Source organism: Scylla paramamosain, unplaced genomic scaffold, assembly GCF_035594125.1.
Source record: "Scylla paramamosain isolate STU-SP2022 unplaced genomic scaffold, ASM3559412v1 Contig6, whole genome shotgun sequence".
NCBI classification, from domain to species: domain Eukaryota; kingdom Metazoa; phylum Arthropoda; class Malacostraca; order Decapoda; family Portunidae; genus Scylla; species Scylla paramamosain.
Window position 1 is genome coordinate 195,001 of NW_026973671.1, and position 27,822 is coordinate 222,822.

At 41.7% G+C, this 27,822-nt stretch overlaps 1 long non-coding RNA gene across 4 annotated transcripts in view; it reads right to left on the reverse strand.

Annotated features, from left to right (window-relative positions):
• Positions 1 to 10,823: 10,823 nt before the first annotated feature.
• LOC135096742 (uncharacterized) overlaps positions 10,824 to 27,822 on the reverse strand; it is a 65,348-nt gene continuing 48,349 nt past the window's right edge. The window contains exons 4-10 of one of the 4 annotated variants that reach the window (XR_010264986.1): positions 22,739 to 24,149; positions 22,067 to 22,167; positions 16,701 to 17,386; positions 14,844 to 14,934; positions 14,227 to 14,392; positions 12,096 to 12,184; positions 10,824 to 11,618 (exon numbers count right to left, since the gene is read on the reverse strand). This is a non-coding gene — a long non-coding RNA (uncharacterized LOC135096742). The other 3 variants (XR_010264987.1, XR_010264985.1, XR_010264984.1) reach the window with 3 other exon arrangements.

Below are 27,822 nucleotides of genomic sequence, written 5' to 3' on the forward strand. Positions count from 1 at the left end.
TCCACACTTTCCTTCCTTCCCCTGATCTGAGACTAGTCGAGTGGAAGAAAAAAGGAGAGGAGGAGAAGGAAGACAAAGGAGGAGGAGAAGGAGGAGAAGGAAGAAGAGGAGGAGGAAGAGGAGGAGGAGGAGGAAGCAACAATGTTCAGGCGAGATATGTAATGAATAACATGCCACTGTCAAGCACCGATATAGAAAAAGATCTTGGTGTCGTTGTGTCAAACGACCTAAAGCAGAGTTAACACTGCATAGTAACAGTAAAGACGGCAAATAAATTAGTAGGGTTCATTGGAAGAACCTTTGAATTTAAATGAGAAAAGGTTATACTTGCCTTATATAACTCACTGGTGCGCCCTCATCCAGAATACTGTGAAGCACATAAGAACATAAGAAATAAGGGAAGCTGCAAGAAGCGACCAGTCTTACACGTGGCAGTCCCTGTATGAAATATACCTACCTATTTCCATCTATTATCCCCATTCATAAACTTGTACAGTACTGTGTACAGTGCTGGTCACCATATTTTAAAAAAGACATTGAAAAAAACTAGAAAAGATACAGCGCAGAGTCACAAAGATTATTCCAAGAATGCGCAATAAGCCGTATGAGGAACGACTGCAAGAACTAAACCTATTTAGCTTAACGAAGCGTAGGATAACCCATTTAGCTTAACAAAGCGTAGGATAAGAGGAGACCTAATTGAAGTGTTCAAAATTTTCAAAGGATATAATAACATTGATGTACATAAATATTTCACCATTGATCATTCTAAACTAACAAGAAATAATGGATTCAAGATTATACTCAAACGTTTTAAATATCACGAAGCCAGATTTTTTTTTTTTTAAACGTATAATAGATATATGGAATAAACTTCCTGCAGAGATTGTGAACAGTAATACTAATGAATCATTGAAAAATAAAATAGACAAATATTTAAAAGTAAATCCCCAACAAGCTCTCTTCTTGTCCGAATAATTACTAAATTCACTAGTAAACTCTTATTTTGCAGACACCAATTTTATTATAAATTGCATTAACTTTCCCATGGGCGTATAGAGTTCACCGTAGGGTGAATAGTACAATTTCCTTTCAGCCTTTCCTATGAAAACTCCATGTCAGTTTCTCCATACTGCATGGTACTTTTCTCAGCTATTTCCATATCAGCGCAAGCTGGAGGGAGTGGTGGGTGGGGAGGAGCCTTCTGCTATGCTGTCCTGTCTCTCTTCCCTGTAGCTAGTTAGAAGTAGTTACCAAACAGCCTTTCAAGGACCAAAATGTCTGTTGCTGTTTGGCTTTCCTTTGTATTTCTTTGTATCCCTCTGTATTCCTCCTCCTACCCTTTTTCCTGTGTTAGTTAATCATGCAGACTCATTTTTTCATCAGTTCATTTTTCTCATGTTTCTCTTCATTTCTCCTTTCCAGTCACTAATTCAGGTTATACTAGTGTTTGTATACGTCTCTCTCTCTCTCTCTCTCTCTCTCTCTCTCTCTCTCTCTCTCTCTCTCTCTCTCTCTCTCTCTCTCTCTCTCTCTCTCTCTCTCTCTCTCTCTCTCTCTCTCTCTCTCTCTCTCTCTCTCTCTCTCTCTCTCTCTCTCTCTCTCTCTCTCTCTCTCTCTCTCTCTCTCTCTCTCTCTCTCTCTCTCTCTCTCTCTCTCTCTCTCTCTCTCTCTCTCTCTCTCTCTCTCTCTCTCTCTCTCTCTCTCTCTCTCTCTCTCTCTCTCTCTCTTTCTCTTTTTTTTTATTTAAACATAGGTACATTGTCACCCGAAGGCGCACTGCCGTGTGCAACCTATTTTAGGGGTGGGACACAGCACACAATTATAAATATAAAGATATATGCATATATATACATTCTTTATGGGCTTACTTATTTAGCAGGGGGTTGGGAACGAGCCCCTCCAGTGGTGTGCTGCTAACTTCACGTCCTGGGTATCCATCCCCCCTGATATGAGGGACGGAGGACGCGAAGACGTTCCACAGTCTGGAGACTCGCCCCCAAAAAGTGCGCTGGTGTTGGCTGGAGCGGGAACGTGGCACTTCCACTGAGTCACCACTGGATAACACCGTTCTCGTGTCCCGCGAGGTGACTCTGGTGGGCAGCCGTAGTCCCGCCAGATGTGGCACACCCTGCACCTGTGCCTTGTGGAACACCACAAGGGCTGCCACGTCCCTGTGGTGTTCTAGCGTGTCGACGGGAGCCTCAGGATGGGCTGGGGCACCTGCTGCTTCTACCAGTCGCAGCGCCCGTCGCTGGATTCCGTCGAGCTTGCTGATGTGTGTGGCAGCACAGGACATCCAGGAGAGTGCGGCATACTCTAATATAAGGCCGTATCTGGGCCTTGTAGAGCAAGAGCCTCCCTCTCCTGTCGAGCAAGTTGGCCACCCTCCTCAAGGAGGAGACTCGGTGTGAGGCCTTAAGGGCAATGTGTTTGACGTGGCGGTCAAACCGCAGCCCTCGATCCACCTCCACCCCAAGAATCTTGACGGACTCCTGGAGTTCGAGAGGAAGGCCACCAAAGCTTAGCCCTCCCTCCACTGCTGGCTTGGCAGCGGGGGATCGAGAAACTACCATTGCCTGTGTCTTCTCCGGAGCAAAGGTCACCTGCCAGCGTGCCCCCCACTCCTGTATCACCCCAAGCTGCTGATTGATCTCTTCAGCAGCACGCAGACTTTCGTGTCGAGGGTAGGTACAGGAGAGAGTGCAATCGTCAGCATAAGCTGAGACCGCCGCCAGCTGTCGGAGAAGATCGTCCACGTAGATGTTCCACAGGACTGGCCCCAGCACTGAGCCCTGTGGCACTGACGCTCTCACCGGGAGGGACTCGGACGCTTGCCCATTGACAAACGACCTGGAGGGTCCTTCCTTGGAGGTAGTCGCCAAGGAGCTGGAGGAGGTCACCCTGGATCCCCTTTGCCCTCAGCTTTTCCAGAAGGCCCCCATGCCAGACCCTGTCGAAGGCGCCCGCTATATCTAGGGCCACCACAACAGAGTCGAGGCCGCCGTCAAGGGCGTCCTGCCAGCCCCCGGTGAGGAGCATGAGGAGATCGGAGGTGGACCGCCCAGGTCTGAACCCAAACTGTTGGTCCGAGAGGAGGTAATTGTCCTGGAGGTGGCGACACACCACATCTGCCACCACCCTCTCGAACACTTTCCCCACCACAGAGAGGGGAAAGTGTTCGAGAGGGTGGTGGCTGATGTGGTTTGTCGCCACCTCCAGGACCTCTCTCTCTCTCTCTCTCTCTCTTCCACACTTTCCTTCCTTCCCCTGATCTGAGACTAGTCGAGTGGAAGAAAAAAGGAGAGGAGGAGAAGGAAGAGGAGGAGGAGGAAAAGGAGGAGGAGGAAGAAGAGGAGGAGGAGGAGGAGGAGGAGGAGGAGGAGGAGGAGGAGGAGGAAGAAGAGGAAAAGGAGAGAGGAGGAGGAGGAGGAGGAGGAGGTGCTGCAGCGAGAAAGTTGGAAGTTGTAAGTGAAAAAGTGATTCTAGATAGTAAGAAATAGCTCTTCAGTCTTCGTGACGGGAAGGGGGAGGAGGAGGAGAGGAGGAGGAGTAGGAGGAGGACGAAAGAAAGAAGTATATATGCAGAAGAAAAGACCTTGTGTTACTTGCACTGTCAATTGAAAAAAAGCATAAGGATTTCAAATGCACGTTACATCTGTATTTTGTAACACTCGTGTTTCATCTCAGTTTCCCTTTCTATTTCTTTTCTTTTCTTTTTCTTTTTCTTTTTTCTTTTTTCTTTTTTTGGTGGGGCGGAAGGGGGGCATAGAGGATGGCATGATTCAGTTTGGCATAAGGTAAAGCAGAAGGGCGCAGATGAAATGACTCTTCACTGTCGAGGAGAAACACAAAATCTTCTGCCTCTAGATAGGAGAGAAATTGCACACTACTGTCTGTCATTCGGTCTTCCTTGAGGCCTGATTCCCTGAGTGTGTGTGACTTGACAGCTGAAACTCTGCGGTCTTTCAAACTTTTTTGGGAGCAAGGGTACTTTTTACACAGGTGATGGTAACGATGAAGCACCGCCATTAGTAGTAGTAGTAGTAGTAGTAGTAGTAGTAGTAGTAGTAGTAGCAGTAGTAGTAATAGCAGCAGTAGCAGTAGTAGTAGTAGTATGATTATAGTTGAATAGATCAGAAATCCAGTCTAGTAACTTGTAACACACACACACACACACACACACACACACACACACACACACACACACACACACACACACACACACACACACACACAGAAAAGGGCGTGCATGGTCATCATTGGCCCTGCATACACCATCTATGAAGAAGCCCTGACCACCCAGAGTCTGTCTAGATGATCCACCAGGCACCGAGAGGCTCTGGAGAAGTTTGGAAGGGGACTACTGCATCATCCACGTCTCAGACACGTGCTGCCGCCTGACGCGTCTCGCTCGGTCCATGCCACCAGACACCACAACAAGATAACGCCCCTAAAGGCGCCGCGCACGGACTGCTACAGAGTCAGTTCGATTCCCACCATGGTGCGAGCCCATCAATCAATAGTCCCTTCTAGATTAGGACTTATCTTTAGGATTAATGTTAAGCATTTCCCCACCCCCTATGTACATTTTCAGTTTGTTAACTACCTAAATAATAAACCGTTTATTATTATTATTATTATTATTATTATTATTATTATTATTATCATTACACACGCACAAACACACACACACACACACACACACACACACACACACACTAGCTAACATTTGTTCGTAATGGGCAGGACGAGGAATGTAATAGCTTGTCTGTAATAGCTGTAATAGCTTGTCCGGTGCAGTAAGTGAAAAGGGAGCTGAGCTGCAGCGGGGGACAAGAGAGAGAGAGAGAGAAGATGAGAGAGAGAGAGAGAGAGAGAGAGAGAGAGAGAGAGAGAGAGAGAGAGTGAGAGAGAGAGAGAGAGAGAGATTGAAAGTGTGTGTATTAACCCTTAGCTCATCAATCTCATCTTTCTTCTCTGCTTCACGCTTTCTTCCAATCCTCTTTTCTTCCTCTTCCTTTTTCATCTCTTAAGTCTTATATATATTTCTTTTCCTCTTCTTCCTCTCCCTCTTATCGTCCTCCTCGTCCTCCTCCTCCTTCTATTCATTCTCCTCCGTCTTCTCTTCCACTTCGTCTTCCTCTTCCCCTATTTGCTCGCACATATTTACGAACACACACACACACACACACACATCACTAGCACCACCAGTTCAAGCTCCATAACTCATCAAAAGTGCGTGCTTAACTTAACATGCCTCGCCTTACACGACTTGGCTTGCTTGGCTTGGCTTGGCTTGGCTTGGCTTGGCTTTGCTTTGCTTTGCTTTGCTTGGCTTGGCTTGGCTTGGCTTATTGCAGTTACAAATCCACTGTTCAGTCATTTATGCTTATGTTCTCCACGTTCTTGTCATGCAAAATTCAGTCATACATTTAAACTCGTCATTCACGCTTCGTTATCTCACATTGCAGTCATAGATAGATAGATATAGATAGATAGATAGTCACAATCCTGCCAGTCACATTCCAGTCACACACTCACAGTCACTCCTACACCCACGCTCCAGTCGTACGTAGTCACTCTTAGTCCAGTCATGCTCCCACACTCCAGGCATCCCTCACGTTCCAGCCAGCAGTACATTGACACCCAGACCTGCACCATTCCAGCAATCCTTCGTTCTTCAGGTGTTTGTGATCCATCATACCCCTCCCACGATCCCTCCTCCCTTCACTTCCTCTCTCACCGCCCTCCTTCCTTGTCCCTTCCTACCTCATTGTTCTCTTCCCTCACTACCCCTCCTTCACTGGTCCTCCTTCCTTCTCTGTCCCTCCTTCCATCACTTCCCTTCTTCCCTGACTCTCCTCTCTCACTACCCCTCCTTTCATGTCCCTCCTTCACTGGCCAGCCTTCTCTCATTGTCCCTCCTTCCTGCATTACTTCTCCTTCCTTTACTGTTCATCCTTCCTTCATTATTTCTCCTTCTTTCACTGTTCCTCACGTCACTGTTCCTTGGCTCTCCTTTCCTCACTAGCTTTCTTTCCTTCATTAATCTTCCTTCTGCGTTGTCGTACTTCTACGTTGCACACTCTTGCTGCCTCCCTAAACTATAAGACTGGCTTTTGTGGGTTCAAGGGAGCGCTTTATTTATTTATTTATTTATTTTTTACTTATTTTGTGTTATTTACACATTTATTTACACTTAGATGATCATATATGACTTCCGACAGCAAGGAGAAACTACGAAAATGGTTTCATCTCTCTTCAAATAAATTCCATTAAAACATCTGGAACACTTCACATTACACTTCCGATTCAAATCACTTCACATATTTAATACTCAATGATAAATCTCATCCTACACAAACCTCGCAGGTAATATTCATTGAGGAACACATCCTACACCACCCAATCCCTCTCTGTCAATATATAACACCCACATTTTACTGTGACTGCATTACAACTGTGTGGCTCTACTTACTGGTACTGCGACAGGCGGCTTGCCCATCCTGACCCTCTCTGGTCTGACAGCTGTGTCTAGCTTGTCCCTCTCTCTGTTTCTGTCTATTCCCGTCTCCTACACCTTGTAATATACGCGTGATGTTAGAGCGACCTTTTGCCCCAACAAGGCTTCCGTTGCTATAACATTTATTTTCCACTACTTCGATCATTCGCGGCATTTTCCTGTAACTTTCAATAAGGTTCATTTTCGAGTAAATATATTTATTTTCTCATACTTTGGTCATATGGTTCAATTTCATATACTTTCCGCAAGATCCATTTTCAAGTAACTATATTTATCTTCCCCGTACTTCGATCACACAGTTTATTTTTCCTTAACTTTCAATAAGATTCATTCTCGAGTTACTTTGGTAATCGCATCTTCTAATCAGGAACAAGGAGGCGGCGGTTCCTGTGGTGTGCCGGCTGTCCGTGTTGTCCATGTCACCTGTTTCCGGTGACCTCTGCTTCCCTCGTATACTAATTCAGTGATGGCCACCTGAGTACCTCTTCTTGTAATGTTGTGCTAATCTCCGGCTCTGTTAGTGTTGTGATGACTCACCGCATCTTGTTGTTCTCCACGGTGGTCACGTCTCGTCTCTTATCTGTCAGGGTGGTGATAGCTTCTTGATACCTGCTGTCGTTTTTATCATCTTCTTCCCTCATTTATTCTTTCTACTTCTCGTTTCCCTTTTTCATTTCTTCATTTTTGTTTCATTCTTGTTTCTTGTTACATGTTTAATTTCTTGTTGTTTGCTGGGTTACAACAACGTCCCTATTCTTCCTCCACGCCCCTCTCCTTCCTTCACTGCCTCCACTTCCCCTGGCTCTCCTTCCTTCACTGCTCCTCCTACACCGTCCCTCTTCCCTCACTTGCCTTTCTTCCATCATTATTCCTCCTTCCCTTCACTGCTCTTCCTTCCTTCCCTGCCTTGCTCTGCTCATCCATTCCCCTGTCCCCTTCCTTCACCACCCTCCAGCCTCCCCCATGCTCACCACTCTCGGATGTTATTTATCTAGTCTCTCTCTCTCTCTCTCTCTCTCTCTCTCTCTCTCTCTCTCTCTCTCTCTCTCTCTCTCTCTCTCTCTCTCTCTCTCTCTCTCTCTCTCTCTCTTCTATTCAAGTCTTGTCTGTTTTTTTTTTTTTTTTTTGGTTTAACTCTCTCATTACTTATGGCATCGTTTTCCTTCCTCTTTCTTTCTTCCTTCCTTTTTGTATTTATTTGATTTCCTTTCTTCGTTTTCTACCTTTCCATTATTTCATTTTTTTTTTATCCTTCCTGCCTTCCTTTCTTTCATTTGATTTCTCTCCTTTTCTTATCCGTTTCTTCCTTTCCCTCTCCTTTTGTTCATACCTTCCTTTTTTTCTTTTTTTTCTCCGTTTTACTTTTATTTATTTATTTATTTCATTTTATTAATTAATTATTTTTTTGGTGGGCAAGGCTTTGCTTTTATTTATTCCTTTCTTTTCTCCTACGTTCCTTCCTTCCCTCCTTTCTGCCTCCCTTCCTCCCTCCCTCTCACTTTCCCTCCCTCTCTCACCGTGCCTGCATCCTTGCATTTTCCAGCCTACATCCACTTTACAAGATTGCTCAGTGTACTTTATCACAGACAGCCTCGGAAGAACCAAAATGCAAGTTAGATATGTTTGTTCTTCATTTGTATTTCTTTGTGAGTGATCTAAATAAACTCCGTGCTCTTATCTATTACTGTTTGTTCATGTGTGAGCGATTTCAACCTCCGGTCCTTATCTTTTACTTCTTGTTTTTTTTCCATTGTGTCCCTCCGGATGGCCATGTCTATTGGTGTTCCTTCTTACTTGGTGTTCCTGCAGGAGTGACCTATCCCTCGCCTCTCTCTTCCTCAGCTGTGACACAAGGAGCAGTTTTCTCAGCGACGGGGAGCGGTGGACGGCGGATGAATACTTCGGCTCCCGCGCCTTCTTCTGCATCATGTCCGACCCTCTGACCCTGGTGGTGGGCGACGTGCGTCAGAGGAGTTGAAAATGTAGGGGACTCGCTGCTGTGCCCTGCGTGTAGCTGTGAGGTGAAGTGCAGATGGCTGCATTGTCTCAGCCTCGGAGGTGCCACTTGTTCAAATTAGGAATGGTTTAATGTTATTTTTTGCAGGCTGTGGAATATTGCAGTATCTTATAACAAGACAAATGATATAAAAAAAGCATGTAATTTACCGATAAGCATTACACGACAACATTATTGCGGTGATAAAAAGTACTCCTGTAAAATGCTACGTGGCATCATCTCTCAGCTGTTTTCAAGGTCGCAAGGGCAGGCTACCCACCCACCTCCCCCCTCGCTTTGATGATGCCGCGTAGCATTTTACAGAAGTACTTTTAATCACCGCAATAATGTTGTCCTGTAATGCTTATCGGTAAATTACATGCTTTGTAATCCCAATTTGTCTTGTTATAAGATAATGTAATATTAAACCATTCGTAATATGACTAAGTGGCACCTCCGAGGCTGCGACAATACAACCGTGTGTCCGTCATTTCACAGAGCACACCCGCGAGTCCCGTACATTTTCAAATCCTCTGACGGGTAAACAAAGCCTTAAAATGCATATGTGCATAGAACATTTTATACTTAGAATTAAACGTTCTTTCACCTCTTTCAGTATTTGCAGAAACTCGCGTTACACCCTGTATAGGAAATTGCAAGGTGGCGAACAAGTTGTCTCAGTATATCAACCACGGGAACAATAGACACCTGTAACCACTTCACTCAGGGCGTCCAATCCCTTATGCTTTCGGATCCTATACCTTACATTCTTCAGTTAAAAAACTCATTACCTTACACACACACACACACACACACACCTTTCCTTAAACTCATTCATATTTTACCTTTTTTTCTCCACAATGCATTTTTAATCTTTCCTGTTTATTAATTAAGCTCCTTTGCGCACCTTAAGAATTAATTCGAGCGTTTCATTATAAGTTACAGGAGAGAAGCAAGTGATACTTCTTAATGGTTCGGTTTCATTTGGAAGGGAAGGAATAGGAGGTAGAAAAGGGTTATTGTGATAGATAAGGTAAAAAGAAAGGGTTATATATATATATATATATATATATATATATATATATATATATATATATATATATATATATATATATATATATATATATATATATATATATATATATATATATATATATATTTATTTATTTTTTTATTATTAAAAGTGTTAACTTATCTATAAAAAAGAGTGTTTGTGTGTGTGTGTAATAATAATGTTTCTCTCTCTCTCTCTCTCAACGAAAGATAAGAGCGAGAGAAAACAAAGACAAAACTGTTGTAAGGAGAGAGAGAGAGAGAGAGAGAGAGAGAGAGAGAGAGAGAGAGAGAGATGGCGTAAACCACTAACAAAAATTAAATTCCTGACCAGATCTCTCTCTCTCTCTCTCTCTCATAATCCATCCCTGCTATACGTAATCACAATGTAATGCCCTATTGTTTGGTTTATTTTCCTAAGTGTTCCCCTCCTCACCCCATTTTTTCTCTTCTTTCCTTTTGATTTTATTCGTATTTTTTCCCTTTATTTTTCTCATTTTTCTCTTGTTTCGCTATTTTTCTTATTCTCCCCTTTATATTTTTTTTTCATTTTTCCTTTTTTTTTTTTCCTCTTTCTCCCAATCTTCTCCGTGTGTCTGCTGCTGGCTCGTGATTGGCTGGATTGGGATGGCTTGGTGTATGTGGATTGGTGTGGATGGCTATTATTATTTGCTTGTATTTTGTTTATTTACTTATTTTTTTGTTTTTTTATTGTTCGTGTAAGAGAGAGAGAGAGAGAGAGAGAGAGAGAGAGAGAGAGAGAGAGAGAGAGAGGAGAGGAGAGAGAGAGAGAGAGAGAGAGAGAGAGAGAGAGAGAGATTTAGGAAGACCACAAATTTCTCTCTCTCTTTCACTCAATGTTAATTAAAGCTTCATTATCTTTCTTCACTGTAGTGTTTAAAAATATACGACTATGTTGGTTTGTATGTTAGCGTTCAGATTAATTTGCTTTATTTAGTTTTCATTTATTTATTTATTTATTTATTTTGCGTTGGTGTATATATATATTTTTTTCCACTGTTAATTGATGAGATTATTTTTTTTATAGTGTGTTTATTTAGTTACTTTTCGTTGTAAATTAATTCAAAGTTGAGCATTTTGACTCTCCTTTGACTCACCACACTCAAGTTGTGTCCTGTATTTTTGTGTAAGCCTCATATTTTTAAGTCATGCATCTAATATATACTCTTCACTTGTACACACACATTGAGCCTCACTACACTCACGCAGGCTGGAAGAAAATTTGGCTTGTCGATTTTGGTTCCATTCCTTGTTGTAGACACTACAAGATTCCAACATTTGTGTGTGTGTGTGTGTGTGTGAAGGAGACAATTGTTGGTGAGGGGCTGTGGAGAGTCACTGTGGGTTTGTAAACATACTGTGGGGGACATACTGTGGAGAGAGAGAGAGAGAGAGAGAGAGGAGAGAGAGAGAGAGAGAGAGAGAGAGAGAGAGAGAGAGAGAGAGAGAGAGAGAGAGAGAGAGAGAGAGAGAGAGAGAGAGAGAGAGAGAGAGAGAGAGAGAGAGAGAGAGAGAGAGAGAGAGAGAGAGAGAGAGGTTATTCACTGTTCCTCATCGGAGGAGAAGTATTGTTCATAGTTGTTCATTGCAGGTGAGGAAAGACACAGTATGTTGAGGGAAGGTGGCTGCAGGAGTGAACAGCTGCACCAGTGACAGCAGCAGCAGAGCCCCACGACTGCTGCTGCTCCTCTCCTCCCAGCACAGCAGCACACAGGACACATATCCATCATCTTTAAATCCCAGACACTCGTGCCTTGGTAATCTCACTGCAGCAAACCCTACATTGCTCAGGTCAACTTCCAGCTAGAGTCATAATATCTGGAGTTATTTTTCAAGATAAAGAAGGTTCAAAATACCCAAAAAAATTAAGTTATTTTTAGAGTTGAAAATCCACTCGAATTTTCTGCCTGAAGGTCTCGTTTAAAAATGACTCCTCCCTCTTGGATCTTGTGTCCGACTCCAACTGTGTCCTTCAAGTGAACGGGTCTTCAGTTTGTAGTGAGACTTCCAAGCCGCCCAGACCTGTGAAGGCGAGCAGTCCGTCAGATGATGAGAGTAGACAACATCAGCAACATAATAATGAGAGAAAGTCACAATAATAGAGATAACATGAAGCACTCAAGTATTGATGAGAAAACAAGACAGAATAATGAGAAAAGTAAAATGATGAGAGACAAATAAGGCCAGTCAACAAATAATAGTGAATTTACTGTAGGAAGGGTCTGCTGTACTACTTAATGACCATTCAAGTCTAACAAGTAAAGATATGTTTACATTTTGAACTGTCATTTTCTTGTACTATGATATATTTTTAACTATTTTTTTTACACCTGCCTTACAATTAACATTGAGTAGAGTCTCACTAATACAACTTGAATATTACTCAGCCGGCAGTCTTTGCCATGGTGGAGTGTGACACTCTAAATCAGTACTGACATTTTATCATTTACATTTTATTACTTTGATTACTCAACAAAATACTGCATTGTTTTTCGTAACCTGCTGACTGGTGAAGGGACAGTGTGTGCTCCTGAACACTTGGTTCTTGCCACGTGCCACAGCACTCTGACAGCTTCCAGTGGTCCTGTCTGAGATAATGCACCACACAACATTAGGAATAGGAATAATTATTTCACTAAAACTTTAATTATCTGCAATAAAAACTTGGAATGAGTTATGCACTTTGTGAATTTAGGAATCTGGAACAATGATTGCAGTTATTTAACTACCTGCACTAAAGAGTTTGTATTAGTTATGGCGGTGTTGACAACAAGTATAAACACTCTGAGAGGCGTGACCTCCGCCGCACTGCTTCATCAGCCTTCAAGTCCCGGCAGTAAAACGGTTCGTGTGAGGAAGACTGTTTCTGGTGCTACAGGTGAAAACTGTTACTACTAGTGTGTACATATCTGTGGAAAACAAAGGATGTTTTCAATCGTACCAAACGTTATAGTCATGGAGATATCTCTCTTCCTGCACACAAAACAACTACCAGCACCTAATTATTACACACATACTCCTACACCAGCCTCGGAGACCCCATCTGGTGAGCGGACCACAATTGTCCCCGGGTCAGACTGCTCTTCTGGTAACGACCCTAAATGTCTTGATACCCCTCTCAGTTTTTCTTCATAAACTTCTGCAACATTCGCGTTCAATCTGTAGAACACTGCCTCTCCTCTATTAAGCTTCATCATCCTTTCGTCACTAAAACTCAGATGTCTGAGGCAACTGATAGTAGCCCCTTTTCTGTTCCCTCCTACTTTCTCTATCCTAATTTTCGATCCAAAGCTGGATGCTGTGTTCATGTGCGCAATGACTTAACCTGCTTTCCACTCTCTTGAATCTTCCGAGTTTTCCACCACCTGGGTACGACAACAGAGTCACTCTCAAACTAAATTTATCTGTGCTGTATACCTCTCAAATAACTCTTCTGACTATGAAAAATTCTTTGACTACTTAACTTCCAAAGTGGAGCACATTGACTCTCTTCCCTTTTGCAGAGATCTTAATTCTTGGAGACTGACTTCAATGTTCACCACCAACTTTGGCTTTCCTCTCCCTTCACTGACCATCCTGGTGAACTAGCCTTAGACTTTGCTATTCTCCACGACCTAAAGCAATTGGTGCAACACCTTACTCGTATTCCTGACCGTCTTGAAGATAGGCCCAACATTCTTGACCTTTTCCTGACCTCTAATCCTTCTGCTTATGCTGTCACCCTTTCTTCTCCGTTGGGCTCCTCTGATCACAGTCTCATATCTGTATCTTGTCCTATCGCTCCAATCCCTCCTCAGGATCCCCCAAAAGGAAGGTGCCACTGGCGTTTTGCCTGTACTAGTTGGGGGAACATGGAGGTATTTTGCTGATTTTCCTTGGAAAATGACTACTGCTTCCGTGTCAGAGACCCGTCTTTGTGTGCTGAGCGCATAAGAGAGGTGATAGTGTCTGGCATGGAGGCGTACATTCCTCACTCTTTTTCTCGACCTAAACCTTCCAAAGTTAAACTTGGTTTAACATAGCTTGTTCTCGTGCTATACATGATAGAGAGGTGGCCCACCAAAGGTGCTTAAGCCTTCTTCCATCACCGGAATCTAATGCACTTTACATTTCTGCCATGCCAAGTCTGTTCTCCAATTAGCCAAAAAAAAAAAACTCCTTCATTAACAGAAAGTGTCAAAACGTTTCAAGATCTAACTCTCCCTCGTGACTTCTGGCACTTACCCAAAAACATCTATAATAACTTTGCTTCTCCTTTCCCTTCTTTATTTCAACCAGATGGCACCACTGCTATCACATCTATCTCTAAAGCTGAACTCTTCGCTCAAACCTTTGCTAAAAACTCTAACCCTGGACGATTCAAGGTTTGTTCTTCCCTCTCCTCCACTAGCGTAGACATGACAAAGGTGACTGTAAGTACACAATGGACATGACACACTCAGGCAGCTGGTACAGCTTTGGCTATAAATGTTATAGCAATACTCTGCCACTTTGTTGACAAGTGACAATACAACCTCTCGTTCCTCAGACTTTTCTTTTCACGTAACAGCTTCAAACCAAATCCTGAACCAACATGAACCACCTCTGCTATCAAGTAGTCAGCACTGTGAAGGGTTGTACAGTTCCTTACCTCACTAAATAATACTTCTTTCTTATCCAATCTGTCTGTCTATGTGTCTGCTGCCATGGCTTGACCTGCTCTTCTTTCATCTGTAGCTTCCATTCTGTCTGCTGTCTCCCTGCATCCTCTTGTCCACCACACCATCGTCTCTTGTGTGTCTGCTGCCACTGTCTGTCTAGGAAAAAAAAAAAAAGTTTTCTTCGAAATCTTGAACAACTACAACATGAACCACCTGTGGTTTAATCATTCTCCAGCATTTCTTGTGTCCACTGTCACTGTCTGAACCAGTCACCTAACACACCATCCTTCCTGCCACGGTCATTCCTCTCTGATGCTCTTCTCTTTCTCCCTCTCTCAGCGTGGTGGCAGCACAGGCCTCGGCACTCCCTGGCACCACGGCAGGTGTCAGTGAGGCAGGCAGGTGTTGGTTCAAGTCCTGGCAGTGTCACTTCGCTGCTGTATTGTTTTGTGCAGCGGATGATGCTACGTTTTTCATCACTTAGTTAGTGTAGAGTTTATTTTTGCTTGACGTTATTTGTGTTGGAAAGACATTGCCATTATATAGTGGTAGATGTTCTAGGAAATAAGGAATTAGCAATACTAATATATGCTTGAACAACACTCACCGGTGTGGAAGGCTTGTCAGGGAGTGGCTGTAGTGGCTTCACTTGAACCACGACCATGTTCTCCTCAACCCTTGGAAAGATAACAATTTATCTGAAATGGAGAGATACAAAGATAGAGAAAAATTTAAGTGAGACACTGCAAAGTGTAGCTGACAGTGTACGCGTCGTCATCAAGAAGAGGGGCTCTGCAAAGAAATAGTAAGACACTCGTGAAGGCTATCATCTTTTCTCAAGGGAAGTGTGTGTCGTGTGTCTTAACATCGTCAGGCGCGCAAACATGTTTTGCATCAAGGGTGTCGTTGTACGATCCGGATATGAATTTTTTTTTTATTTTTTTTATTTTCTACATTTTTTTTTCCCATTTTTTATATATGTAATGTTTTGATATATATATATATATATATATATATATATATATATATATATATATATATATATATATATATATATATATATATATATATATATATATATATATATATATATATATATATATATATATATATATATATATATATATATATATATATATATATATATATATATATATATATATATATATATATATATATATATATATATATATATATATATATATATATATATATATATATATATATATATATATATATATATATATATATATATATATATATATATATATATATATATATATATATATATATATATATATATATATATATATATATATATATATATATATATATATATATATATATATATATATATATATATATATATATATATATATCCCCTTATGTAATGAGGTCTTCTGTTATGAAATTTCACGGTTTCGCCCGCTGCGAGACATGACTTTTTTTTTTTTTCTTTCTGGCGTACCCGTTCTTCCTCAGTCTCCTATGAATATCTACGGTTCTTTTGCTGCGTACAACATTAGAGAGTACGTAATTTTAGGTCTAACTATTTTTTTCAAATTTATATACGAAAAATAAGATAAATATTTTTCCGTAAATCTAGGAAATAGTCAATGTGTCTGCATTAGATATCTTTTGCATTAATATTTTATTTATTTCAAACAGTTAAACACTGGTTTTGATCTAGAAGTCGAAATATAACAAAAATTGTTTTCACCCGCCTTCCCCCCTCGCCCCCGGGTAATTAAGGGTGAAATCATGAATTACTTTAGGCCTATGTACAAAACCAATCGTAGTAATTAAATTAATCTATATCTGTTTTTCAACATATTGTGATGTATATATCATGTGAATTTCAAGTCCTTAGCTGCAATAGGTGTATTATAGTCACCCCTTAAACTTTGACATAACTTAAAATGGCGGATTTTTGCATATAAAAATGATCTCCGTTGTTATTGGTGTTACACACAGATGGGCCATTGCGGCTTATCAAGCTGTGAGAGGCGAACAAAGTCTGCTGTCGTCATTTTTGTTTGTAACTGATTTTGATTTCTGACAAATTTTTGAAAGTAAATATTTGACACTCAGTTTTTTTTTTTACTTTTTCATCGAAAAAAAAAAAATCTTATCGTACAAAAAAAAAAAAAAAGATAGCAGACATTCTTCTTGCAACCTTCCTGATCAAAATATTTTTTAAATGAATTGGTCAATAAATGAGGGAGGAGAGGCGAGTTGAACACAGGCAATTTAATATGGGATTAGCGATCCTTCAACCCCCTCAAGTGGATGAATAAAGGTGATTAGTTACTTTGATGTGTAAAGACTGTAATTTGTAAAGATGAGAATAAATGAGAATAAATTATTTCTATGACCTTGTGTCCAGCCAATGTTTGTAGGTTTAAGGTGAAACCACGAGGTGAGGTGACATTAGTATTGTCAAGTGTCTTTGTAAGGTACTCACACCAAAGTTTTCATTTGCTTCAATCAATCAAGGTCTGGTGATAAAAACAAGGCACTGCATCCTGTCCACTCTACCCTGTGCACGCCTTCCTTTCACTCTGGAATGCACACCTTTATATATTGTGCTGCATTCACACTCACATATTTCAATACAAATAAATAAAATTAATAACAATCACAACAAAAAACAAAAAGTGACCAATAAAAAAATAAAATAAAACAACAAACACAGTTGTGAAGAACTCTTCTCCGTTAACCTCCAAGATAACCTCAGAACTGGTCTTCAGGAAAAAAAATAAATAAATAAAGATAAACACTATCACTCTCACGTAGAGCACAGCGTTACACCTCAAAAATAAAAATAAAAAAAATAGCATCAGACCGAGGAGGGTTCCTATGTACAGCAAGTGACCCCTAAACAAACTAGCTAGCTAACCACAACCAAGGACCCCGGAAGTGCTTATCTGGGTTCTTGTGGCTGGATGGTGTCCGGGTAGCAGTCTGGGGCAGGTGAGGTGGATGGCTGAGTGTAGGCGACCACGTGGCTATGTCTGGTGTCCTCCACGACCTTGTGGAGCTGTATGGGGTCACCTCGCCACTTCCGGGATGACCTGGGATAGTTATCTCGTCACCTACAACCCACTTCTGGTTCTTCATCACCATTGTTAGAGGTAGTTCATGGGTCACCTGCAATAGTAGTAGTAGTAGTAGTAGTAGTAGTAGTAGCAGTAAAAGTAGTAGTAGTACTGGTGGTAGTGGTGGTAGTAGTAGTAGTAGCAGTGGTAGTGGTAGTAGTAGTGGTGGTGGTGGTGGTGGTTGTTGTTGTTGTGGTGGTGGTGGTGGTGGTGGTGGTGGTGGTGGCGGTGGTTGTGGTGGTGTTGGTGGTGTTGGTTGTGGTGGTGGTAGTAGTAGTGGTAGTGGTGATGGTGGTAGTAGCAGTGGTAGTGGTAGTAGTGGTGGTGGTGGCGGTGGTAGTAGTGGTGACGGTGGTAGTAGTAGTGGTGGTGGTGGTGGTGGTGGTAGTGTCGGTGGTAGTAGTGGAGGCGGTGGTAGTAGTGGTGGTTGTGGCGGTGGTAGTAGTGGTGGTGGTGGTATTCGTGGTGGTGGTGGTGGTGGTAGTAGTAGTAGTAGTAGTAGTAGTAGTGGTGGTGGTGGTGGTGGTGGTGGTGGTGGTGATAGTAGTAGTAGTAGTAGTAGTAGTAGTAGTAGTAGTAGTAGTGGTGGTGATGGTGGTGGTGGTGGTGGTGGTGGTGGTAGTAGATGTGTTAGTAGTAGTAGTAGTAGTAGTAGTAGTAGTAGTAGTAGTAGTAGTAGTAGTAGTAGTAGTAGTAGTTGTTGTAGTAGTAGTAGTAGTAGTAGTAGTAGAAGTAGTAGTAGTAGTACGAGTAGTACTAGTAGTAGTACGATTAGTAGTAATAGTAGTACGATTAGTAGTAGTAGTACGAGTAGTAGTAGTAGTAGTAGTAGTAGTAGTAATAGTAGTAGTAGTAGTAGTAGTAGTAGTAGATTAAACAAAATAGAAAAAAAAGAAACCGACAGACAAACCGAGAGAGAGGGGGGGAGGGAGGGGGGCTATTGTAGCCCCTCCCTCCCTCTCTCTCTCTCTCTCTCTCTCTGGGAGGTAAGAGAACACCATTTTCTTGTTGGATTGCAAGGTCACTCTAGAAGAGCGGGAAAAAGATGCAGAGGGCACTGTCAAATCTTTAGTGTGAATGAAGGACGGACAAGTGCAGCTTGAGAAGGTAGGAGAGTGAAGAGTGTATGTGATCAGTGTGATGGGAAGGTACATGTATGCCTCCTATGTTCTGAAAGAAAGCACTCTCTCCATCAATAGCGACCTTCACACATTTGCTGCAATCATTTCTTGAGTCACTGTTTTCACTACACAAGGAATGAAGAAGCTGTTTATATGAATGTTGAAGGATAAAGCCTTTTCTTTGTGCAGCTGCAAACAGGACACAGGCTTTCATTTGTTACAGGAAAAGTTCTCCTTTGTGCAAGAAATGATAGTAATGATTTCAATAAGAGTAGGTAAAAATGTTATGTTGTTTTGCAATCACAGATTTGCTTTATAATAAAAGAATATCTAGATGACAGTTGTTAAGGATACTACATCTATATGTTGAGCCGTGACTGAGACAAGTTTTATTATTACCATTTAGAGTTCCACCTTTGTATTTTGACCAGTTACAATGTCACTTCACAAAAGATACTCTTTCATTTTCTTACCATTATTATATTTGCCTCATTAAAAATTATGATAATTAATAATCAACATTTGTTTAAAAGATTTGCGTTTCATTTTTGCCCATTATTTAATGGAATTCATTGTTAAAAAAAAAAAAAGGGAAGAAAAGTGATAAATGTTGGGCCAGTGGTACACACGGCAACTTTGAATAGTCTGAAATGTAACGGCGGTGGTGCGTGTGGCGCCTGACGTGTTAAATATTGACTGATTTTACTTAATATAACACCATTTTTTTTATATAACTCTCTCCACCGTAGTCTTTCTAACGTCCAAAACCGTCACCTACCCACTCCCCTCTCACTATCTCACTCCCTCCCAATGTCCCTAGAAGTTACAACCTTCAATTCTCTCCACCCTAATCTTTCTCCAGTTCAAATCCGTCACCTACCTACTCCCCTCTCACTCTCACTCTCACCTTGGCCTCGTACAGGTCGTCCACTTAGGGCGTAATGTTCTTGAGTTGTTCTTCACAGTCCTCTCAAGTTCTCTCAGTGAGTCTTTGAGTTTTGCTTTATATTTTACTTGTAACTTCCTATCAAGCTCACCTATCTCCAGGTGTTTGCGCTTCTTCGTTTCTGTCACCTACTGCTCCAACACTTGCAGTGGTAGGAGTAGTAGTAGTAGTAGTGGTAGTAGTGGTAGAGGGTGGGTGCAGCATAATTGCTGGCTCACAAAAACACAAAATTATCTCATCGTTTCATTACACTTTCTTATTCGTTTTTGTTTCAGCGGTGCATTTTTACCGCAGATTTTCTTTTCATCTGTATTTTCTTGCTTTTCTCTCACTTTCCATTTGATTTGTTTAACTTGCTTTCTCCTTCGTCTTACTCTGGCCACCATTCTCTCTCTCTCTCTCTCTCTCTCTCTCTCTCTCTCTCTCTCTCTCTCTCTCTCTCTCTCTCTCTCTCTCTCTCTCTCTCTCTCTCTCTCTCTCAGTAGAGAAAGGTAAAGGGATTTTTTTTTTTTTTTTTTTTTGTGTGTGTGTGTGTGTGTCGGGGTACATGGTCTCAGTTTGTCAATGGAATGAATGGAATAAGTTTTCATGTCGGCTTGACGTGGAGGAAAATTGTGTTAACTTAATTATATATATATATATATATATATATATATATATATATATATATATATATATATATATATATATATATATATATATATATATATATATATATATATATATATATATATATATATATATAATAAAGTAAGCACAATTTTTGTCCACGTGAAAAATAAAATAAATGATAAACGACCCATTACAAAGCCTCATTACTTAAACTCAGAAATCACAATGGACAGAAATGGTCTTTACGACGCCAGTACTTCACTCAGGTATCAAACACCAGTGCCGCATCACTTTTCTCTCGCTTTCTTTTCTACACTACCAGCGTGACGCCCTCCACGCCCCTGCCACCCACGCCAACCACTTCACAAACTTTAGAAAAACTGACTCAGAACACAACTGCACTCGTCTGCAGAGAGAGAGCGAGAGAGAGAGAGAGAGAGAGAGAGAGAGAGAGAGAGAGAGAGAGAGAGAGAGAGAGAGAGAGAGAGAGAGAGGGGGGGGGATGTAGGGAAAAGAACCGTATGGGAAGGGATGAGGGAGGAATGGGGGTGAAAGTAGATGAGATGGTTGAGGGTGAGTGAATATCAGAGGGACAGGAGTGAGGAAGGAGAGGAAGAGTGAATGATGGAAGAATAAGAATAAAAGGATGAATGAGGGATGAGAGAGAGACTTGAGGAAACAATGGGAGTGAGTCAGGATGAATGGTTGAGAGAGGGAGGGAAGCAGTACGTGAAGGATGAGGCTGAGAGGATAGCCGGCTAAATCCAGAGAGAGAGAGAGAGAGAGAGAGAGAGAGAGAGAGAGAGAGAGAGAGAGAGAGAGAGAGAGAGAGAGAGAGAGAGAGAGAGGGGGGGTGATGAATTGAGGGCAGGGAAAGAACAGGGGAGCGAAGGGTCAGCCAGAGATGTGCGCTTGGGATAGTGAAGGTGGTGGTAACAGGCAGCCCTCACAGCCCCTGCCACCACCACCAACCACCACCTTTCATCACCAATTGTTACCTTCAAGCTGCCATCGCATACGTCCTGCCTTCATTCCTTATTACGTTACAGGTATGACACCTGAATACTACTAATGGCGCCACCACCACCACCACCACCACACCTGTCCATAAAACCAATATTTCCCTTTCATGTATTTTGTCTACGTAATGAAACGGCGGAGGGAAGCATCACGTAGACAGACAGACACAGATTGCTCTCTCCACCAGTCCTCCATCAACTGACTGACTGACTGACTGACTGACTGTGTGACTGAAAGACGGACAGACAGACAGATTGCTCTCTCCACCAGTCATCCATCAACAGACTGACTGACTGACTGTGTGATTGAAAGACGGACAGACAGACACATATTGGTCTCTCCACCATTCCTCCATCAACTGACTGACTGACTGACTGTATGATTGAAAGACGGACAGACAGACAGACTGCTCTCTCCAGAAGTCATCCAACAACAGATTGACTGATTGATTGAAAGACGGACAGACAGACACATATTGGTCTCTCCACCATTCCTTCATCAACAGACTGACTGACTGACTGAAAGACGGACAGACAGACAGGTGGTGTACTCATATTTATCTGCTCAGCTTCTCAACTTACTTAACTACAGCCTCAGTCATATAACTTTCATCATCAGAGCCAGGAAATTTAAAATACTGCTTCATTTGCTGTCAATCTCTCTCTCTCTCTCTCTCTCTCTCTCTCTCTCTCTCTCTCTCTCTCTCTCTCTCTCTCTCTCTCTCTCTCTCTCTCTCTTTCTCTCTCTCTCTCTCTCTCTCTCTCTCTCTCTCTCTCTCTCTCTCTCTCTCTCTCTCTCTCTCTCTCTCTCTCTCTCTCTCTCTCTCTCTCTCTCACTGACGTCACATCACACATATAGATGAAATTGTTTAAATATGCACACATTTCCTAATAGAATTAATTTTCTATTGTAAGTTTACATAAATAGTCCAATAATAGTATACAAAACCACAGATTACTACCTTTCATTACGTGTGGAGCTTCAATCTCAAATAAAAACCATTATACATTGACTCAAATAAGGCAACACTCACCTGGGACACGAGGAGCAGGGGAGGACAGGCAGGAAAAAGCGGGGAGAGGGTGGCGGGCAGGTTAGGAAGGGAGCGGGGAGGAAGGGAAGGGGAGAGAAGGCCTGAAACAGGGAGGTGAAACAAGCGAACGAGTGACTGCAATTTGCTGATTATAGGAGTACACACACACACACACACACACACACATTCTCTCTCTCTCTCTCTCTCTCTCTCTCTCTCTCTCTCTCTCTCTCTCTCATCCCTGATAATCGTATCACCGCCACCACCACCACTTCCACTCCGTCCGATAAACACCTTTTTACACCACCACCACCACCGCTTAGCCCGCTCCGACTACGACCACCGCCACCTATCACCTCCACCACCACCACCATCGCAATCCTCAACCACACCCAACAACCACAACACCGTTGCGTCCGCTGCACCCACCACTGTCACACAACCACCACCATCCCCAACAACCACAACTACCTTTAACATAAGCCAGTCACGTTCACCATCACTACCAACACCCTCTACAACCATTCCAACCATACCAAACACCACCACAACCACCACCTCAACCCAGTCACGTCCGCCATAGCCACCTCCACCTCCCCCTTCCACCATCCTACTCTCCACATCTCTCTTCCACTATCCACTCCTCCCTATCCACCACCAGGCCATACTCACATCCACCTCTCCCTCTACACCGCAGTCCACCACAACATGGCCGCCAGGGACAGATGCAACACCGCTTCACCGCCGTAACACAACCAGGGACTCGTCACGTCAGCGGGCGCAGGGCGAATGGCTGAAGAGACGGCGAGGAGAGAGTATCACGTGACTTGAATACTTGGCGCTGATTGGTGAAGGCTGTGCTGAGGTAATTGTCACTAAGAACGGAGCCACTCTCGCAATACTACTTGTAATGATACAAAATAATAGAATCACGGTTATTATTACCAGTAGAAGACACTTACCAATACTCTGTGAGGCAAGAAGTAACGACAAATGAAGGATGCGTGAGCTTTACGAAGAATACGAAAGAAAACGGAAAAATAGAACGCTCTGATTGACAGACGGGAAGCAGACCACCACCACAGCTCTCGTATTTATTGAGGCTTATATAGACTTGAAATAGCGACTTGAGACTAATGAAATAACGTAATACATGTAGTGCGGGTGTTTTCATCAATGACAGACAGACTAATGCTACGAGATAAAGAAAAAAAAAAAGATACATTAGTCACTGGGGGAATGTAGCAAGGCAGTCTTAGGTATCATGAATGCACTTGTTTTTCATGAAGCAAGGTTATGTGCTTGTATTCTGAAAGGCCTTGCTCTTTCACCAGACTATTTTCAAAGGCCACAGAAATAATTACCCGGGTTTTCAAGACTGGTTCTCCCGTTGATGCTGTAGAGACCTTACCAGTCTGTAACTAGAACCACAGAAACACTCTTAAAACTCGTGTAATTTCAACTACAGCCTCTTGAAAGTAGTCAGGGTGCGGGCAGAAATGTTTCAAGATACGGTGTATCGTGAAACATTTCTTTTGGCACTTTTGTTAGAAATACAGGCAGGGAATCTGCTTCATTAATTAGGGTGCCGTCTTTACACACACACACACACACACACACACACACTGTGTGTTACGTGTTCACTGTCAATCTATTCACTTCTACTAACAGTTTCCGAGCTCTATGCAATCAGCAGCTATTACTAAAAAGAATAAAGTAAATAAAGAACTGTAGGGGAGGAGTCACTGTACACAAATGAGCGCCTATAAAGTAGCAGATGATAAAAAGAAAAATGATCCGACAGTGAAAGGATTAAGCATTTAGGAGGCGCAGGTGCGAGGCGTTTACTATATATAAAACCTCGACTTTCCCATGACTCGGTGACAAAGAGGAGCAGTCAGGCGGGTGGGCTGAAGGCGGCCACAGCCACAGCTGACCACTTCGCCGCACCCTCCGCCTCATTCCAGGTTAGACGAGTATTGTCTGTCGCACTGTGTATCTTTTCGTGGTGACGTCACGGGCGGCGGCGCAACAAGGGGATGATTCCCCGGCAGGTATTGGCCGCTATCGAGTTTTCACGGAGCTGCAACAAAACGATAGCCAGAGCCGTGAGATTTTCGATTTTTGCAGCCTGAAGTGAACTTGTGGCGGGATGGGAAACGTTTCACTCTAATGCACCTTTATTTTATACAAGTTTTTTTTTTTTTTTTCCACATGCATGTTTATTCTACTGACTTGTCACACGCATGTTTACAATACTAACCGTCACTCTTGTTACACGCCAAACTCTCCACTGAGCCGCTGCGTGGAGTGAAGACACCAACACTGGCCAGCAGCACTCTCATCACTCCTTTGGCTGCAGCCCTAATAGCAATCCTGGCCTGACCTGGCGTTCCTAGGTGTGTGTACGTGTGTTAATTAACGCCTATTTTTTACATATTACACTAACTAATCATAACTAACAATACAGATTATATAATCTAGGTTAAAATCATAATTATATCGAATATAATTACAACCGATTAATGATTTCTGAGGTGGTCCATCGATTCCCAGAAACAGCCTCGCGACCATGGGCTTGGGAGCTAATCATCTCTGTGGCCTTTAAAAATGATGGTGGTGAAAGAGAAGAGGGTTTATGAATATGGTTCTTGAAGGATGTACCGTGCTTCATTTCCCGAGGCAGGAAAGGCTGACGGGGAGCACAGGAGTGAGGGGAGAGAGGGAAAGTTCCATTGTCTGTTGGTTTATCTTGCGAGGTCTAATTTCAGCTCCTCTCAGGATCATCTTATCACTGGTGGTATTTGTGGGTGGACGCACGCAGCCTTCACATGGCCACGATAGGTAAGGCTGGCTGGCGACTGCACGGCTGCTTACAAAATTCCATGCGAGTAAATGATTCCCCACGAATATCTCACCCATGCAAAAAAATAAAGAAAGAAATGAATGAACGAATAATTAAGTAGAATAAAATACAAATATAAAAGAAAAGTAGAGCGAAATTATTTTTGGACGACATCTTAAACGCGGAGTCTTAGTGGTGAAATTTAGCCTGGGGGAACTCATGACGTAGGTATGAATGAATGTATGTCTGAATCCTGTACTCTTAAATTAAAGGCTTCGTCATCTCATCAGGACTCTTAACCCTTCCACTGCGACACGAAGCAATTACCACCACCAAAAGTAGTGCCTGAAATCTTTATAAGCATCTACAAGAAGGGGATTAAAAAGAATAGATTTTGCAATTTGTACACAGTTTAAAGATTGCAGATGGCTGCAGAACAAGTAGAAATGTCTCAGAGTGATTAGTAATTGAGGAAAGGTGTACCAGATAGCAGTTAAAGGGTTAAAGGCTTCGATCTCTCACTAAGATGGCTAGTTAGGTTCGTGTACGTATTTTCTCACTCCTTGATAAAACTATTACCAGAATGATGACAATACCATTTTAAACTCCAATAACTTCACTAGAGACTGTCAAAATAAGCAGAAATAAAACATCACAACGATTATAAATGCGAATCTAGTATGTCTGTGCAGTAAACCTGACTATCTTTAGCCTCCGCCATGAGAGAGAGAGAGAGAGAGAGAGAGAGAGAGAGAGAGAGAGAGAGAGAGAGAGAGAGAGAGAGAGAGAGAGAGAGAGAGAGAGAGAGAGAGAGAGAGAGGTTCATAATTGGTTGACTTTATATATATATATATATATATATATATATATATATATATATATATATATATATATATATATATATATATATATATATATATATATATATATATATATATATATATATATATATATATATATATATATATATATATATATATATATATATATATATATATATATATATATATATATATATATATATATATATATATATATATATATATATTAAGGACGTGGAGTAGTTATATAATGCAAGGGAATGATCTCTAACAATTTCCAGAGGATGGTTGATAAGAATGCATCTGTGCTTCTGAAAGTATTGGTTTTCATATTAATATTGAACATTATTAGTATTTTTTTCATTGAGTTGTACTTTACTATAACATTGATTTCTTTTACCATTGTTAATATATTTTGTAATTATTGTGTGTGTCAATTGTTTCTTATAAGATGTATATGCCTCCGGATGAAAAAAAAGTCAATATTATCGTTATTACTTTTGTTTTCACCATCTTACTCTTATTATTATTATATTATTATTATTATTATTATTATTATTATTATTATTATTATTATTATTATCATTATTATTATTATAATTATTTTTATTATTATGTTTACGAGACTGTTCGTTTACAGCAGGGCCTAAGAGTGTGTGATGCGGCCTGGTATATAGTCAGATAAATTAAATATAGCCAGACTATTACTATTATTATTATCATTGCTACTACTACTACTACTAGTAGTAGTAGTACTACTACTACTACTTCCAGCATTGTTTGTCGTAGCGTGTACTTCCTTCCTCATCATTAGAGACACCTATGGAACAACAGGAAGACAGCCAAGGAAGACCCGAGTGTTGAGCAAAACGCGATCAAACGAAGGGGAAAGAAGAGCAAGACGTGTGTGTTTATTAATGCCACTTGTCAATATTCGCTGCTTCATGGTCTGCTGTCACTCTTCCCTCTCATCTCATCTCATACGGGACTCTCCAAGGATATTACCACTTTCCTGCTCCAAGATGATAATTTGACACTTGTGCTCAGTGTTAATCCGTATCTCTCTCTCTCTCTCTCTCTCTCTCTCTCTCTCTCTCTCTCTCTCTCTCTCTCTCTCTCTCTCTCTCTCTCTCTCTCTCTCTCTCTCTCTCTCTCACTGCGATACACTTAAAGAGGGAGTTGGTTGTGTTTAGCCATAAAGCATATCAATGTACTTTATCCTTTGATTTTTTTTTTTATAGTATATCGGTATAAATATAATACAGGTCTTCAGATAGTGTGCTTCATCTTTATTTTTTTAATGTGTATTTTCTTCGGTGCGTTTACTTTTTATTTATTTTTCAGTCTAAGATTGTGAATGATTGAGCACTATCGAACAAAGGCGTCTGTGTTGAGTCTTGTTATGATACAGTGCTAAACCCTTCCCAGTCTTTCCCATTGTTTCTCCTCGATTCTCCTTCATTCATCTTCTCTCCCTTCCTCTTGTTCTCCTGTAGGGCTCCTTGTGATTAGCTATCGAGCGGTGACGCACACTACAAAATTTGCTACCTTTTTTTTCTGTCCTTGGCCATCATTGTCTGCCCCCATCACCGCCACCACCGCCACCACCACAACCACCACCACCAACACCTACTCTGTCAAAGTAAATGCCAATTCATCAGTTTGCTAGACCTGTTTGCATTACTGCATCCGCTACCCAACCCACCCCCCCCAAAAAAAAAGCAACACCGCCTCTGAAGGCTTAGTACATTACATTATCATTATCACTATCATCATCATCATCATCATCAGCAGCAGCAGCAGCAGCAGCAATAACAGCAACGACAACATGTGCAGATACAATACAATACGTAGGCAACTAGTGTTGCTTAAAAAAAAAAAAAATCCTACGCCTATATTCTCCCCACCGTCACTCTCCACGTCTTTCTCCGTCAACACAGAACACTGTCCGTACACTTGTATATCTGAAAGCCCTTTGGATTCATATTTGCATTTTTTTTTTCTTTTTTTACATTATAATGGTGCGTCCTGAGGCGTGGTGGCGTGAAGGGCGGCGGCGGCACGAGGTAATTTCACGGCAGGTATTGGCT